The sequence below is a fragment of the Ranitomeya variabilis genome, chromosome 5 (assembly GCF_051348905.1).
Source record: "Ranitomeya variabilis isolate aRanVar5 chromosome 5, aRanVar5.hap1, whole genome shotgun sequence".
Classification (NCBI taxonomy): Eukaryota; Metazoa; Chordata; class Amphibia; order Anura; family Dendrobatidae; genus Ranitomeya; species Ranitomeya variabilis.
The window spans coordinates 592,612,006-592,628,464 of record NC_135236.1 but is presented as its reverse complement, the minus strand read 5'-3'; the positions used below and the strand labels follow the sequence as shown (position 1 = coordinate 592,628,464).

At 38.3% G+C, this 16,459-nt stretch overlaps 2 non-coding genes across 2 annotated transcripts; both read left to right on the top strand.

Annotated features, from left to right (window-relative positions):
- Positions 1-2,655: 2,655 nt before the first annotated feature.
- Positions 2,656-2,737, top strand: TRNAL-AAG (transfer RNA leucine (anticodon AAG)). The gene has a single exon. It is a non-coding gene; the product is annotated as a tRNA-Leu (tRNA).
- Positions 2,738-10,350: 7,613 nt separating this feature from the next.
- TRNAL-UAG (transfer RNA leucine (anticodon UAG)) lies at positions 10,351-10,432 on the top strand. The gene has a single exon. It is a non-coding gene; the product is annotated as a tRNA-Leu (tRNA).
- Positions 10,433-16,459: the final 6,027 nt, after the last annotated feature.

Genomic DNA, 16,459 nt, shown 5'->3' with positions numbered 1-16,459 from the left:
GTCTAAGGCGATGGATTAAGGCTCCAGTCTCTTCGGAGGCGTGGGTTCAAATCCCACTGCTGCCAGTATTATGAGGTTTTGAGAACCCTTTGATCTAATTCTGAGGATTTTGTATTTCCATGAGTGTGTGCATTTCTGTTTTGGAAAAGACAGTTTTAGACTTTAGTTTAGAGACTTACCTAAATTTTTTACAGACTTGTGGGTTCAAATGCCACTAGTATGAGTTCTTTTAAACCTTTTTATCTTATTCTTATAATTATGCTAACATGCAAAATTAGCATATGCTTTAAACCCACTGCTGCCAGTATTATGAGATCTTGAAATGTTTTTGTACTTATTCTTATGATTTTGCTAACATGCAAATTAGCATGTGATTTAATCTTCTTTTGTATTTGCATGATTTTCCAGTTTTCAGTTCAGATAAAGACTGTTGAAAGAATCCTTGCTTTTTTCTAATGTTTAGAGACATGCCCATTCAAATCCCACTGCTGCCATTATTATGAGGTTTTGAGAACCCTTTGATCTAATTCTTATGATTTTGTATTTTCATGAGTGTGTTAATTTCTGTTTAGGAAAAGACAGTTGAAAGAATCATTGATTTTTCCTATTGTTAAGAGACTTACCCATATTCCAACAGACTTGTGAGTTCAAATCCCACTGCTGCCACTAGTATGAGTTCTTTTAAACCTTTTTATCTCATTCTTATAATTATGCTAACATGCAAAATTAGCATATGCTTTAATCTCACTGCTGCCAGTATTATGAGATCTTGAAATGTTTTTGTACTTATTCTTATGATTTTGCTAGCATGCAAATTAGCATGTGATATAATCTTCTTTTGTATTTGTATGATTTAGCAGTTTTCAGTTAAGATAAAGACCGTTGATAGAATCTTTGTTTTTGCCTAATGTTTAGAGACATGCCCATTTTCCAAAATGTACTAATTTTAAATGTTGTCAAATGTACTTCACTTTCTCTAAGGAAGCTTAATTATCCATGCTGTTTAAGGTAGCATGGCTGAGTGGTCTAAGGTGCTGGATTTAGGCTCCAGTCTCTTTGGAGGCGTGGGTTCAAATCCCACTGCTGCCAACATATTGAGGTTTTGAAAACCTTTTCAGCTTATATTTATGATTTTGCTAACAGAAAAATTAGCATATTTTTGTATGAGTGCGTGCTTTGCTTTTTTGGAAAAGACAAAAGATAGAATCATTGCTTTTTCCTTTTTGTTTAGAGACTATCCATTTTCCACAATGCACAAGTTTAAAATGTAGTCAGATACACTAAACTTACTCTAAGGAAGCTCTTTTAATGATGCATTAGGTAGCATGGCCGAGCGGTCTAAGGCGATGGATTAAGGCTCCAGTCTCTTCGGAGGCGTGGGTTCAAATCCCACTGCTGCCAGTATTATGAGGTTTTGAGAACCCTTTGATCTAATTCTGAGGATTTTGTATTTCCATGAGTGTGTGCATTTCTGTTTTGGAAAAGACAGTTTTAGACTTTAGTTTAGAGACTTACCTAAATTTTTTACAGACTTGTGGGTTCAAATGCCACTAGTATGAGTTCTTTTAAACCTTTTTATCTTATTCTTATAATTATGCTAACATGCAAAATTAGCATATGCTTTAAACCCACTGCTGCCAGTATTATGAGATCTTGAAATGTTTTTGTACTTATTCTTATGATTTTGCTAACATGCAAATTAGCATGTGATTTAATCTTCTTTTGTATTTGCATGATTTTCCAGTTTTCAGTTCAGATAAAGACTGTTGAAAGAATCCTTGCTTTTTTCTAATGTTTAGAGACATGCCCATTCAAATCCCACTGCTGCCATTATTATGAGGTTTTGAGAACCCTTTGATCTAATTCTTATGATTTTGTATTTTCATGAGTGTGTTAATTTCTGTTTAGGAAAAGACAGTTGAAAGAATCATTGATTTTTCCTATTGTTAAGAGACTTACCCATATTCCAACAGACTTGTGAGTTCAAATCCCACTGCTGCCACTAGTATGAGTTCTTTTAAACCTTTTTATCTCATTCTTATAATTATGCTAACATGCAAAATTAGCATATGCTTTAATCTCACTGCTGCCAGTATTATGAGATCTTGAAATGTTTTTGTACTTATTCTTATGATTTTGCTAGCATGCAAATTAGCATGTGATATAATCTTCTTTTGTATTTGTATGATTTAGCAGTTTTCAGTTAAGATAAAGACCGTTGATAGAATCTTTGTTTTTGCCTAATGTTTAGAGACATGCCCATTTTCCAAAATGTACTAATTTTAAATGTTGTCAAATGTACTTCACTTTCTCTAAGGAAGCTTAATTATCCATGCTGTTTAAGGTAGCATGGCTGAGTGGTCTAAGGTGCTGGATTTAGGCTCCAGTCTCTTTGGAGGCGTGGGTTCAAATCCCACTGCTGCCAACATATTGAGGTTTTGAAAACCTTTTCAGCTTATATTTATGATTTTGCTAACAGAAAAATTAGCATATTTTTGTATGAGTGCGTGCTTTGCTTTTTTGGAAAAGACAAAAGATAGAATCATTGCTTTTTCCTTTTTGTTTAGAGACTATCCATTTTCCACAATGCACAAGTTTAAAATGTAGTCAGATACACTAAACTTACTCTAAGGAAGCTCTTTTAATGATGCATTAGGTAGCATGGCCGAGCGGTCTAAGGCGCTGGATTAAGGCTCCAGTCTCTTCGGAGGCGTGGGTTCAAATCCCACTGCTGCCAGTATTATGAGGTTTTGAGAACCCTTTGATCTAATTCTGAGGATTTTGTATTTCCATGAGTGTGTGCATTTCTGTTTTGGAAAATACAGTTTTAGACTTTAGTTTAGAGACTTACCTAAATTTTTTACAGACTTGTGGGTTCAAATGCCACTAGTATGAGTTCTTTTAAACCTTTTTATCTTATTCTTATAATTATGCTAACATGCAAAATTAGCATATGCTTTAAACCCACTGCTGCCAGTATTATGAGATCTTGAAATGTTTTTGTACTTATTCTTATGATTTTGCTAACGTGCAAATTAGCATGTGATTTAACCTTCTTTTGTATTTGCATGATTTTCCAGTTTTCAGTTCAGATAAAGACTGTTGAAAGAATCCTTGCTTTTTTCTAATGTTTAGAGACATGCCCATTCAAATCCCACTGCTGCCATTATTATGAGGTTTTGAGAACCCTTTGATCTAATTCTTATGATTTTGTATTTTCATGAGTGTGTTAATTTCTGTTTAGGAAAAGACAGTTGAAAGAATCATTGATTTTTCCTATTGTTAAGAGACTTACCCATATTCCAACAGACTTGTGAGTTCAAATCCCACTGCTGCCACTAGTATGAGTTCTTTTAAACCTTTTTATCTCATTCTTATAATTATGCTAACATGCAAAATTAGCATATGCTTTAATCTCACTGCTGCCAGTATTATGAGATCTTGAAATGTTTTTGTACTTATTCTTATGATTTTGCTAGCATGCAAATTAGCATGTGATATAATCTTCTTTTGTATTTGTATGATTTAGCAATTTTCAGTTAAGATAAAGACCGTTGATAGAATCTTTGTTTTTGCCTAATGTTTAGAGACATGCCCATTTTCCAAAATGTACTAATTTTAAATGTTGTCAAATGTACTTCACTTTCTCTAAGGAAGCTTAATTATCTATGCTGTTTAAGGTAGCATGGCTGAGTGGTCTAAGGCGCTGGATTTAGGCTCCAGTCTCTTTGGAGGCGTGGGTTCAAATCCCACTGCTGCCAACATATTGAGGTTTTGAAAACCTTTTCAGCTTATATTTATGATTTTGCTAACAGAAAAATTAGCATATTTTTGTATGAGTGCGTGCTTTGCTTTTTTGGAAAAGACAAAAGATAGAATCATTGCTTTTTCCTTTTTGTTTAGAGACTATCCATTTTCCACAATGCACAAGTTTAAAATGTAGTCAGATACACTAAACTTACTCTAAGGAAGCTCTTTTAATGATGCATTAGGTAGCATGGCCGAGCGGTCTAAGGCGCTGGATTAAGGCTCCAGTCTCTTCGGAGGCGTGGGTTCAAATCCAACTGCTGCCAGTATTATGAGGTTTTGAGAACCCTTTGATCTAATTCTGAGGATTTTGTATTTCCATGAGTGTGTGCATTTCTGTTTTGGAAAAGACAGTTTTAGACTTTAGTTTAGAGACTTACCTAAATTTTTTACAGACTTGTGGGTTCAAATGCCACTAGTATGAGTTCTTTTAAACCTTTTTATCTTATTCTTATAATTATGCTAACATGCAAAATTAGCATATGCTTTAAACCCACTGCTGCCAGTATTATGAGATCTTGAAATGTTTTTGTACTTATTCTTATGATTTTGCTAACATGCAAATTAGCATGTGATTTAATCTTCTTTTGTATTTGCATGATTTTCCAGTTTTCAGTTCAGATAAAGACTGTTGAAAGAATCCTTGCTTTTTTCTAATGTTTAGAGACATGCCCATTCAAATCCCACTGCTGCCATTATTATGAGGTTTTGAGAACCCTTTGATCTAATTCTTATGATTTTGTATTTTCATGAGTGTGTTAATTTCTGTTTAGGAAAAGACAGTTGAAAGAATCATTGATTTTTCCTATTGTTAAGAGACTTACCCATATTCCAACAGACTTGTGAGTTCAAATCCCACTGCTGCCACTAGTATGAGTTCTTTTAAACCTTTTTATCTCATTCTTATAATTATGCTAACATGCAAAATTAGCATATGCTTTAATCTCACTGCTGCCAGTATTATGAGATCTTGAAATGTTTTTGTACTTATTCTTATGATTTTGCTAGCATGCAAATTAGCATGTGATATAATCTTCTTTTGTATTTGTATGATTTAGCAGTTTTCAGTTAAGATAAAGACCGTTGATAGAATCTTTGTTTTTGCCTAATGTTTAGAGACATGCCCATTTTCCAAAATGTACTAATTTTAAATGTTGTCAAATGTACTTCACTTTCTCTAAGGGAGCTTAATTAACCATGCTGTTTAAGGTAGCATGGCCGAGTGGTCTAAGGTGCTGGATTTAGGCTCCAGTCTCTTTGGAGGCGTGGGTTCAAATCCCACTGCTGCCAACATATTGAGGTTTTGAAAACCTTTTCAGCTTATATTTATGATTTTGCTAATAGAAAAATTAGCATATTTTTGTATGAGTGCGTGCTTTGCTTTTTTGGAAAAGACAAAAGATAGAATCATTGCTTTTTCCTTTTTGTTTAGAGACTATCCATTTTCCACAATGCACAAGTTTAAAATGTAGTCAGATACACTAAACTTACTCTAAGGAAGCTCTTTTAATGATGCATTAGGTAGCATGGCCGAGCGCTCTAAGGCGCTGGATTAAGGCTCCAGTCTCTTCGGAGGCGTGGGTTCAAATCCCACTGCTGCCAGTATTATGAGGTTTTGAGAACCCTTTGATCTAATTCTGAGGATTTTGTATTTCCATGAGTGTGTGCATTTCTGTTTTGGAAAAGACAGTTTTAGACTTTAGTTTAGAGACTTACCTAAATTTTTTACAGACTTGTGGGTTCAAATGCCACTAGTATGAGTTCTTTTAAACCTTTTTATCTTATTCTTATAATTATGCTAACATGCAAAATTAGCATATGCTTTAAACCCACTGCTGCCAGTATTATGAGATCTTGAAATGTTTTTGTACTTATTCTTATGATTTTGCTAACATGCAAATTAGCATGTGATTTAATCTTCTTTTGTATTTGCATGATTTTCCAGTTTTCAGTTCAGATAAAGACTGTTGAAAGAATCCTTGCTTTTTTCTAATGTTTAGAGACATGCCCATTCAAATCCCACTGCTGCCATTATTATGAGGTTTTGAGAACCCTTTGATCTAATTCTTATGATTTTGTATTTTCATGAGTGTGTTAATTTCTGTTTAGGAAAAGACAGTTGAAAGAATCATTGATTTTTCCTATTGTTAAGAGACTTACCCATATTCCAACAGACTTGTGAGTTCAAATGCCACTAGTATGAGTTCTTTTAAACCTTTTTATCTCATTCTTATAATTATGCTAACATGCAAAATTAGCATATGCTTTAATCTCACTGCTGCCAGTATTATGAGATCTTGAAATGTTTTTGTACTTATTCTTATGATTTTGCTAGCATGCAAATTAGCATGTGATATAATCTTCTTTTGTATTTGTATGATTTAGCAATTTTCAGTTAAGATAAAGACCGTTGATAGAATCTTTTTTTTTGCCTAATGTTTAGAGACATGCCCATTTTCCAAAATGTACTAATTTTAAATGTTGTCAAATGTACTTCACTTTCTCTAAGGAAGCTTAATTATCCATGCTGTTTAAGGTAGCATGGCTGAGTGGTCTAAGGCGCTGGATTTAGGCTCCAGTCTCTTTGGAGGCGTGGGTTCAAATCCCACTGCTGCCAACATATTGAGGTTTTGAAAACCTTTTCAGCTTATATTTATGATTTTGCTAACAGAAAAATTAGCATATTTTTGTATGAGTGCGTGCTTTGCTTTTTTGGAAAAGACAAAAGATAGAATCATTGCTTTTTCCTTTTTGTTTAGAGACTATCCATTTTCCACAATGCACAAGTTTAAAATGTAGTCAGATACACTAAACTTACTCTAAGGAAGCTCTTTTAATGATGCATTAGGTAGCATGGCCGAGCGCTCTAAGGCGCTGGATTAAGGCTCCAGTCTCTTCGGAGGCGTGGGTTCAAATCCCACTGCTGCCAGTATTATGAGGTTTTGAGAACCCTTTGATCTAATTCTGAGGATTTTGTATTTCCATGAGTGTGTGCATTTCTGTTTTGGAAAAGACAGTTTTAGACTTTAGTTTAGAGACTTACCTAAATTTTTTACAGACTTGTGGGTTCAAATGCCACTAGTATGAGTTCTTTTAAACCTTTTTATCTTATTCTTATAATTATGCTAACATGCAAAATTAGCATATGCTTTAAACCCACTGCTGCCAGTATTATGAGATCTTGAAATGTTTTTGTACTTATTCTTATGATTTTGCTAACATGCAAATTAGCATGTGATTTAATCTTCTTTTGTATTTGCATGATTTTCCAGTTTTCAGTTCAGATAAAGACTGTTGAAAGAATCCTTGCTTTTTTCTAATGTTTAGAGACATGCCCATTCAAATCCCACTGCTGCCATTATTATGAGGTTTTGAGAACCCTTTGATCTAATTCTTATGATTTTGTATTTTCATGAGTGTGTTAATTTCTGTTTAGGAAAAGACAGTTGAAAGAATCATTGATTTTTCCTATTGTTAAGAGACTTACCCATATTCCAACAGACTTGTGAGTTCAAATCCCACTGCTGCCACTAGTATGAGTTCTTTTAAACCTTTTTATCTCATTCTTATAATTATGCTAACATGCAAAATTAGCATATGCTTTAATCTCACTGCTGCCAGTATTATGAGATCTTGAAATGTTTTTGTACTTATTCTTATGATTTTGCTAGCATGCAAATTAGCATGTGATATAATCTTCTTTTGTATTTGTATGATTTAGCAATTTTCAGTTAAGATAAAGACCGTTGATAGAATCTTTGTTTTTGCCTAATGTTTAGAGACATGCCCATTTTCCAAAATGTACTAATTTTAAATGTTGTCAAATGTACTTCACTTTCTCTAAGGAAGCTTAATTATCCATGCTGTTTAAGGTAGCATGGCTGAGTGGTCTAAGGCGCTGGATTTAGGCTCCAGTCTCTTTGGAGGCGTGGGTTCAAATCCCACTGCTGCCAACATATTGAGGTTTTGAAAACCTTTTCAGCTTATATTTATGATTTTGCTAACAGAAAAATTAGCATATTTTTGTATGAGTGCGTGCTTTGCTTTTTTGGAAAAGACAAAAGATAGAATCATTGCTTTTTCCTTTTTGTTTAGAGACTATCCATTTTCCACAATGCACAAGTTTAAAATGTAGTCAGATACACTAAACTTACTCTAAGGAAGCTCTTTTAATGATGCATTAGGTAGCATGGCCGAGCGCTCTAAGGCGCTGGATTAAGGCTCCAGTCTCTTCGGAGGCGTGGGTTCAAATCCCACTGCTGCCAGTATTATGAGGTTTTGAGAACCCTTTGATCTAATTCTGAGGATTTTGTATTTCCATGAGTGTGTGCATTTCTGTTTTGGAAAAGACAGTTTTAGACTTTAGTTTAGAGACTTACCTAAATTTTTTACAGACTTGTGGGTTCAAATGCCACTAGTATGAGTTCTTTTAAACCTTTTTATCTTATTCTTATAATTATGCTAACATGCAAAATTAGCATATGCTTTAAACCCACTGCTGCCAGTATTATGAGATCTTGAAATGTTTTTGTACTTATTCTTATGATTTTGCTAACATGCAAATTAGCATGTGATTTAATCTTCTTTTGTATTTGCATGATTTTCCAGTTTTCAGTTCAGATAAAGACTGTTGAAAGAATCCTTGCTTTTTTCTAATGTTTAGAGACATGCCCATTCAAATCCCACTGCTGCCATTATTATGAGGTTTTGAGAACCCTTTGATCTAATTCTTATGATTTTGTATTTTCATGAATGTGTTAATTTCTGTTTAGGAAAAGACAGTTGAAAGAATCATTGATTTTTCCTATTGTTAAGAGACTTACCCATATTCCAACAGACTTGTGAGTTCAAATCCCACTGCTGCCACTAGTATGAGTTCTTTTAAACCTTTTTATCTCATTCTTATAATTATGCTAACATGCAAAATTAGCATATGCTTTAATCTCACTGCTGCCAGTATTATGAGATCTTGAAATGTTTTTGTACTTATTCTTATGATTTTGCTAGCATGCAAATTAGCATGTGATATAATCTTCTTTTGTATTTGTATGATTTAGCAATTTTCAGTTAAGATAAAGACCGTTGATAGAATCTTTGTTTTTGCCTAATGTTTAGAGACATGCCCATTTTCCAAAATGTACTAATTTTAAATGTTGTCAAATGTACTTCACTTTCTCTAAGGAAGCTTAATTATCCATGCTGTTTAAGGTAGCATGGCTGAGTGGTCTAAGGCGCTGGATTTAGGCTCCAGTCTCTTTGGAGGCGTGGGTTCAAATCCCACTGCTGCCAACATATTGAGGTTTTGAAAACCTTTTCAGCTTATATTTATGATTTTGCTAACAGAAAAATTAGCATATTTTTGTATGAGTGCGTGCTTTGCTTTTTTGGAAAAGACAAAAGATAGAATCATTGCTTTTTCCTTTTTGTTTAGAGACTATCCATTTTCCACAATGCACAAGTTTAAAATGTAGTCAGATACACTAAACTTACTCTAAGGAAGCTCTTTTAATGATGCATTAGGTAGCATGGCCGAGCGCTCTAAGGCGCTGGATTAAGGCTCCAGTCTCTTCGGAGGCGTGGGTTCAAATCCCACTGCTGCCAGTATTATGAGGTTTTGAGAACCCTTTGATCTAATTCTGAGGATTTTGTATTTCCATGAGTGTGTGCATTTCTGTTTTGGAAAAGACAGTTTTAGACTTTAGTTTAGAGACTTACCTAAATTTTTTACAGACTTGTGGGTTCAAATGCCACTAGTATGAGTTCTTTTAAACCTTTTTATCTTATTCTTATAATTATGCTAACATGCAAAATTAGCATATGCTTTAAACCCACTGCTGCCAGTATTATGAGATCTTGAAATGTTTTTGTACTTATTCTTATGATTTTGCTAACATGCAAATTAGCATGTGATTTAATCTTCTTTTGTATTTGCATGATTTTCCAGTTTTCAGTTCAGATAAAGACTGTTGAAAGAATCCTTGCTTTTTTCTAATGTTTAGAGACATGCCCATTCAAATCCCACTGCTGCCATTATTATGAGGTTTTGAGAACCCTTTGATCTAATTCTTATGATTTTGTATTTTCATGAGTGTGTTAATTTCTGTTTAGGAAAAGACAGTTGAAAGAATCATTGATTTTTCCTATTGTTAAGAGACTTACCCATATTCCAACAGACTTGTGAGTTCAAATCCCACTGCTGCCACTAGTATGAGTTCTTTTAAACCTTTTTATCTCATTCTTATAATTATGCTAACATGCAAAATTAGCATATGCTTTAATCTCACTGCTGCCAGTATTATGAGATCTTGAAATGTTTTTGTACTTATTCTTATGATTTTGCTAGCATGCAAATTAGCATGTGATATAATCTTCTTTTGTATTTGTATGATTTAGCAGTTTTCAGTTAAGATAAAGACCGTTGATAGAATCTTTGTTTTTGCCTAATGTTTAGAGACATGCCCATTTTCCAAAATGTACTAATTTTAAATGTTGTCAAATGTACTTCACTTTCTCTAAGGAAGCTTAATTAACCATGCTGTTTAAGGTAGCATGGCCGAGTGGTCTAAGGCACTGGATTTAGGCTCCAGTCTCTTTGGAGGCGTGGGTTCAAATCCCACTGCTGCCAACATATTGAGGTTTTGAAAACCTTTTCAGCTTATATTTATGATTTTGCTAATAGAAAAATTAGCATATTTTTGTATGAGTGCGTGCTTTGCTTTTTTGGAAAAGACAAAAGATAGAATCATTGCTTTTTCCTTTTTGTTTAGAGACCTATCCATTTTCCACAATGCACAAGTTTAAAATGTAGTCAGATACACTAAACTTACTCTCAGGAAGCTCTTTTAATGATGCATTAGGTAGCATGGCCGAGCGCTCTAAGGCGCTGGATTAAGGCTCCAGTCTCTTCGGAGGCGTGGGTTCAAATCCCACTGCTGCCAGTATTATGAGATTTTGAGAACCCTTTGATCTAATTCTGAGGATTTTGTATTTCCATGACTGTGCGCATTTCTGTTTTGGAAAAGACAGTTTTAGACTTTAGTTTAGAGACTTACCTAAATTTTAACAGACTTGTGGGTTCAAATGCCACTAGTATGAGTTCTTTTAAACCTTTTTATCTTATTCTTATAATTATGCTAACATGCAAAATTAGCATATGCTTTAAACCCACTGCTGCCAGTATTATGAGATCTTGAAATGTTTTTGTACTTATTCTTATGATTTTGCTAACATGCAAATTAGCATGTGATTTAATCTTCTTTTGTATTTGCATGATTTTCCAGTTTTCAGTTCAGATAAAGACTGTTGAAAGAATCCTTGCTTTTTTCTAATGTTTAGAGACATGCCCATTCAAATCCCACTGCTGCCATTATTATGAGGTTTTGAGAACCCTTTGATCTAATTCTTATGATTTTGTATTTTCATGAGTGTGTTAATTTCTGTTTAGGAAGAGACAGTTGAAAGAATCTTTGATTTTTCCTATTGTTAAGAGACTTACCCATATTCCAACAGACTTGTGAGTTCAAATCCCACTGCTGCCACTAGTATGAGTTCTTTTAAACCTTTTTATCTCATTCTAATAATTATGCTAACATGCAAAATTAGCATATGCTTTAATCTCACTGCTGCTAGTATAATGAGATCTTGAAATGTTTTTGTACTTATTCTTATGATTTTGCTAGCATGCAAATTAGCATGTGATATAATCTTCTTTTGTATTTGTATGATTTAGCAGTTTTCAGTTAAGATAAAGACCGTTGATAGAATCTTTGTTTTTGCCTAATGTTTAGAGACATGCCCATTTTCCAAAATGTACTAATTTTAAATGTTGTCAAATGTACTTCACTTTCTCTAAGGGTACCGTCACACAGTGCCATTTTCATCGCTACGACGGCACGATTCGTGACGTTGCAGCGTCGTATAAGTATCGCTCCAGCGTCGTAGACTGCGGTCACACGTTGCAATACACGGCGCTGGAGCGATAATTTCATGACGTATTTGCGATGTAGAAGCCATTGGTTACTGTGCGCACATCGTATACAACCTGTGTCACACAATGCAATCATGCCGCCACAGCGGGACACTAGACGACGAAAGAAAGTTTCAAACGATCTGCTACGACGTACGATTCTCAGCGGGGATCCGGATCGCAGTAGCGTGTCAGACACAGCGATATCGTAAATGCATCGCTGGAACGTCACGAATCGTGCCGTTGTAGCGATCAAAATTGCACTGTGTGACGGTACCCTAAGGAAGCTTAATTAACCATACTGTTTAAGGTAGCATGGCCGAGTGGTCTAAGGCGCTGGATTTAGGCTCCAGTCTCTTTGGAGGCTTGGGTTCAAATCCCACTGCTGCCAACATATTGAGGTTTTGAAAACCTTTTCAGCTTATATTTATGATTTTGCTAATAGAAAAATTAGCATATTTTTGTATGAGTGCGTGCTTTGCTTTTTTGGAAAAGACAAAAGATAGAATCATTGCTTTTTCCTTTTTGTTTAGAGACCTATCCATTTTCCACAATGCACAAGTTTAAAATGTAGTCAGATACACTAAACTTACTCTAAGGAAGCTCTTTTAACCCCTTAACGACCGCCGATACGCCTTTTAACGGCGGCCGCTAAGGGTACTTAATCCACAGCGCCGTTAATTAACGGCGCTGTGGAAAAAGTGAATAGCGCCCCCCAGAGTCGGATTTTCTCTGGGGTCTCGGTTGCCGAGGGTTGCCGAGACCCCAGAGAACATGATTCGGGGGGTTTTTACCGACCCCCGAGTTGCGATCGCCGGTAATTAACCGTTTACCGGCGGTCGCAACAAAAAAAAAAAAAACGCGATGTGCCGTTTAATTTCTCTGTCCTCCGATGTGATCGCACATCGGAGGACAGAGAAATGTGGTCCCCGATGGCCCCCAATAGCCCCCCAATACTTACCTACCTCCCCCGGTGCTCCTCGTGTCTCCCCATGGGCGCCGCCATCTTTTTTCCGGGAAAAAATGGCGGGCGCACGCGCAGTGCGCCCGCCGCCCGGCACCCGGATGTTCTTTGGGGTCTCGGCTGCCGGGGGTAGCCGAGACCCCAAAGAACATGATCGGGGTCGATTTGCACCGACCCCTGCTTTGCGATCGCCGGTAATTAACAGTTTACCGGCGACCGCAAAAAAAAAAAAAAAAAAAAAAAAGCGATCAGTTATTTCTCTGTCCTCTGATGTGATCGCACATCAGAGGACAGAGAAATAGGGGGATTCGGGGACCCTATCATACTCACCCGGGGTCCCTGGGTCCTCTTCTGTCTTCTCCTGCCGGCCGGCTTTTTCATCATGGCGGGCGCATGCGCAGTGCGCCCGCCATCTGCTGCCATCTGCCGGCCGGCAGGAGAAGACAAGTTGGGGCTAAAATTAGGGTTAGGGTTAGGGTTAGGGTTAGAGTTAGGGTTAGGGTTAGAGTTAGGGTTAGGGTTGGGGCTAAATTTAGGGTTAGGGCTAGGGTTAGGCTACTTTCACACTAGCGTTTTTTGGCTTCCGTCGCAATGCGTCGTTGGAGAAAAAACGCATCCTGCAAAAGTGCTTGCAGGATGCGTTTTTTCTCCATTGGCTTGCATTAGCGACGCATTGCGACGGATTGCCACATGTCGCATCCGTCGTGCGACGGATGCGTCGTGCTTCGGCGGACCGTCAACACAAAAAAAACTACATGTAACTTTTTTGTGCAACGTGTCCCACATATTTCAGTGCCACGTGCCACGTATTTAAGTGACACGTGCCACGTATCAAAGTGCCACGTGCCACATATTTCAGTGCCACGTATCAAAGTGCCACGTGCCACGTATCAAAGTGCCACGTGCCACGTATCAAAGTGCCACGTGCCACGTATCAAAGTGCCACGTGCCACATCTTTCAGTGCCACGTGCCACGTATTTAAGAGACACGTGCCACGTATCAAAGTGCCACGTGCCACATATTTCAGTGCCACGTGCCACGTATTTAAGTGACACGTGCCACGTATCAAAGTGCCACGTGCCACATATTTCAGTGCCACGTATCAAAGTGCCCCGTGCCACGTATCAAAGTGCCACGTGCCACGTATCAAAGTGCCACGTGCCACGTATCAAAGTGCCACGTGCCACGTATCAAAGTGCCACGTGCCACATATTTCAGTGCCACGTGCCACGTATCAAAGTGCCACGTGCCACGTATCATAGTGCCACGTGCCACATCTTTCAGTGCCACGTGTCACGTATTTAAGAGACACGTGCCACGTATCAAAGTGCCACGTATCACGTATTTCAGTGCCACGTATTTAAGTGACACGTATCACGTATAAGTGCCACGTGTCACGTATTTAATTGCCACATATTTAAGTGCCACGTATCAAGATTTTCCATGGAGAACAGACACATCCAGAGATATGTCAGCTCTCCACGGCTGCAGCAACACACTGACAGGAGCCATAGTTCCTGTCGGTGTGTCACTGCGCATGCGCGAGCGAGTTTACCGGCGGTCATTGACCCCGGCACTCTCGCTTAACGGCAGTGCTGCGTGGGAAAGTTCAACGCAGCTGTACTGCTGTTAACCGAGACGCCGGAGTCATTGAACTCCGGAACAGTACGCGATACACTGCTAGGAGCTTCGCTCCTGGCAGTGTATCGCCGGAGAGCAGCCGATCGGCGTGGGACACTCGTTTTATGGATTCTGCGGACAGGGAGTATGAATTTGGTTTATTATTTTTGGATTTTTTCCTGGAGGATCGAGGGCTTCGCCTACAAGTGTGCTGTTGGTGAGTATATACTCTGTGTTATATGTTGTATGTACTGTGTGTCATGTATGTGTATTGTGTGTAGGTGTTTTGTGTAACTTTACAATTGTGCTAAGTCGCCGGACACAGGGACAACTCTCCCATCCTAATACCGGATGGGAGTAGTAGTCCCATACGGCGACTTAGCACAATGGTGGCACTAGCGTCGCATGGGGACACACACACGCACACACACGCACACACACACACACAGAAGGACTCCATGCTGCTTCACTGGGGGGCGGGGGCTTCCCTCTTCCTGTCCGACGTCACGTCCGGTCCTGGGTGTCAACCCCTCCGTACAAAGACGCCGACACCCAGGACAAAGGCGCTGTGTGTGGAAGGTAATATGGGGCCCTAGGGGGATACGCAGACACACCGCTGCGTAAAGAATTGACATGTCAATTCTTTTTACGCCGGCGTGTTTGCAGACAAAAGCGCCGCGTTTTTTTGCGGTGTGTCTGAACGGCAAAGTGAATTTCTCATTCACTTTGCCGGCAGACGAAAATGACATTGCGCATTTTTGAAAAGCGCCCGCAAAATAGCGCTCAAAAATGCGCTATGTCTGAAAGTAGCCTAAGGCTTCTTTCACACTTGCGTCGGTACGGGGCGGTCGCAATGCGTCGGCCCGATGTACCGACGCACGTTGTGAAAATTGTGCACAACGTGGGCAGCGGATGCAGTTTTTCAACGCATCCGCTGCCCAGTCTATGTCCTGGGGAGGAGGGGGCAGAGTTACGGCCACGCATCCACGGAAATGGCGGACGCGACGTACAAAAAAAAGGTTACATTGAACTTTTTTTGTGACGACGGGGGCTAAAGTTATGGTTAGGGTTGGGGCTAAAGTTAGGGTTGGGGCTAAAGTTAGGGTTAGAGTTGGGATTAGGGTTAGGGTTTGGATTAGGGTTGGGATTAGTGTTACGTTTGGGATTAGGGTTGGGATTAGGGTTAGGGTTGGGATTAGGGTTAGGGGTGTGTTGGATTTAGGGTTTTGATTAGGGTTATGGTTAGGGTTGAGATTAGGGCTGTTTTGGGGTTAGGGTTGTGATTATCGTTAGGGTTGTGATTAGGATTATGGATCGGGTTGAGATTAGGGTTAGGGCTGTGTTGGGGTTAGGGTTGGAGTTAGAATTGGGGGGTTTCCACTGTTTAGGTACATCAGGGGGTCTCCAAACACGACAGCCAATTTTGCGCTAAAAAAGTCAAATGGTACTCCCTCCCTTCTGAGCTCTGCCGTGCGCCCAAACAGTGGTTTACCCCCACATATGGGGCATCAGCGTACTCGGGATAAATTGGACAACAACTTTTGGGGTCCAATTTCTCCTGTTACCCTTGTGAAAATAAAAACTTGGGGGCTAAAAATCTTTTTTGTTGGAAAAAAATATATTTTTTTATTTTCACTACTCTGCATTATAAATTTCTGTGAAGCACTTGAGCTTTCAAAGTTCTCACCACATATCTAGATAAGTTCCTTAGGGGGTCTAGTTTCCAAAATTTGGTCACTTGTGGGGGTTTCTACTGTTTAGGTACATTAGGGGTCTGCAAACGCAACATAACGCCCGCAGACAATTCTATCAAAGTCTGCATTGCAAAATGGCGCTCCTTCCCTTCCGAGCTCTGCCGTGCGCCCAAACAGTGGTTTACCCCCACATATGGGGTACCAGCATACTCAGGACAAATTGGACAACAACTTTTGGGGTCCAATTTCTCTTGTTACCCTTGTGAAAATAAAAATTTGGGGGCTAAAAAAATCTTTTTTGTGGGAAAAAAAATATTTTTTATTTTCACTACTCTGCATTATAAACTTCTGTGAAGCACTTGGGCATTCAAAGTTCTCACCACATATCTAGATAAGTTCCTTGGGGG